The sequence below is a fragment of the Macrobrachium rosenbergii genome, chromosome 50, assembly GCF_040412425.1.
Source record: "Macrobrachium rosenbergii isolate ZJJX-2024 chromosome 50, ASM4041242v1, whole genome shotgun sequence".
Lineage (NCBI taxonomy): Eukaryota > Metazoa > Arthropoda > Malacostraca > Decapoda > Palaemonidae > Macrobrachium > Macrobrachium rosenbergii.
In genome coordinates, this window is record NC_089790.1 from 5,332,214 (window position 1) to 5,334,067 (window position 1,854).

Sequence of the window (1,854 nt, forward strand, 5' to 3'; positions counted from 1 at the left end):
GGCCCATAAAACACTGTTTGAACGTTGCAGCCATATATTTCGAGCACTTCCTTCTGTGCCCCTGTTCACTGGTAAAAATGGACAGATGAAATGTTACAAGAGTATATATACAAAGCATATGTAGGTGTATCAGGAAGAATCCGTTGGTACGCAGGTGGCCGTTGAACCAGGAAGGATGGGAATTAATGTGTTCCCTTGTGTATATATGTAATCATATAAATAAATTTTGTAATGAAATAAACGGAAGATGAGGTAAGTGGATGGATAGCGCCACCGAAGGAATTAACCTTTCAATCGATTAACCGCTGGATTGTGAATTACGTACTCAGAGTAAGTAGTCTTTTTCTCCTTCCCACTCCGTCTGGGGCGCTCTGTGAGACCCGTAAGCTAATTTGATGAGGTCACTTGCTCGCAAAGACATTCGAAAAATCTTACGCCGTACTCCGTACCAATTGTCAACTTCACAGAACTCGAAAAATAAAGTCTGTAATTCAAAAAAATTCCTGATATGAGACGGGAACTTATTGTTTAATTATGGAATTGCAAATCTGAAGGTTCCAAAGTCAGCATTCGAAGTCTGTTTTGGCTTAGATAAAGTAATTTTGGACATCCTGACTTTATGGTTTGATGAATCATATGTGTTCTAAACATGAATTTACCCTTAACAGACAGCCAGTGTAATTCGAAAATACTTGGGTATCCTATCAAGAAGTGCGACACTTGCCGCTCTGTTAAGTGTTTCTTAAAGCTTCGTAAGTTTTTTATTACGTAGCTTTTAATAGTTTGAGTTCTAGTAGTACACAAGCACAAATTTCTCAACAGAGCACTCGATATATTTTTTGATAAGACCGAAATTTCTAAGACTGTGTCTAGTAACCATTACAGTAATTGATTTGTGTATAATATATATATATATATAATATATATATATATATATATATATATATATATATATAAACATATATTTATGTATATGTAGGTGTGTGTGTGTTTGTGTGTGCATGTGTGTGTGTGTTTGAGAGAGAGACAGAGACAGACAGAGAGAGAGAGAGAGAGAGGTAGGTTGAGATTTGGGACATTTCAGTCTAGCTGCAATACATTTAAAAATGAGAAGAGAACAAATCTCAGTGCATTCGGCCACTTCCCACAAAACAAAACCTCAGGATTAAACGAGTCTGTCCAAGTGTTGCAGCATAGTTTGGGAATTTCCTCAAGGTAACCTTGGTGACGTTCGCTTGAGAACGGAAGCTCGTTTGTCTTGTTAGGAAGTGGCTGATGAAATTAGCCATTGAGGGCTTTGATCATGGTCTCGGTGGTAATTGGATTATAACTGAGTGCGTCGTTATGCTGAAAGTAATACACATTTTTTCTTTCTTTGTTTAAGAAGAATATTAGGATAAAGTGAGAGGTGATACTATTAGGGTTAAGGGAAATTACGGATGTTCCATACAAGACAGGATAATAGGAGAGCTGTTAATCAGCTCAGTGGTCTGGTAAAACTAAGGTTTACTTATTATTATTATAAACGAGGGAGATGGAGATGGCTTGGGCATGTCATTCGCACAACCCCGGGGGGGGGGGGAATAATACGTGGTAATGTTAGCTGGCCTCCTGTGGGTACTAGAAGAGTTAGAAGGCCCAGACCCTCCTAGGCAAGAACTATGAGAAGGGAGGCTAGAGATGAGTGGAGACTTGTGGAAGCTAAAGCACAGATAAGACAGGAGGGCTGAGGCCCTTTGTGTCAGGTGGCGTTGGAAGAGTTTTGGTAATCTTGATGTGTTCGTACTGAAACAGCTAATTCTCGAGCGAGAAACATTAATGAGAGTAATGTGAGATCATTGCGCATGAAAGAGA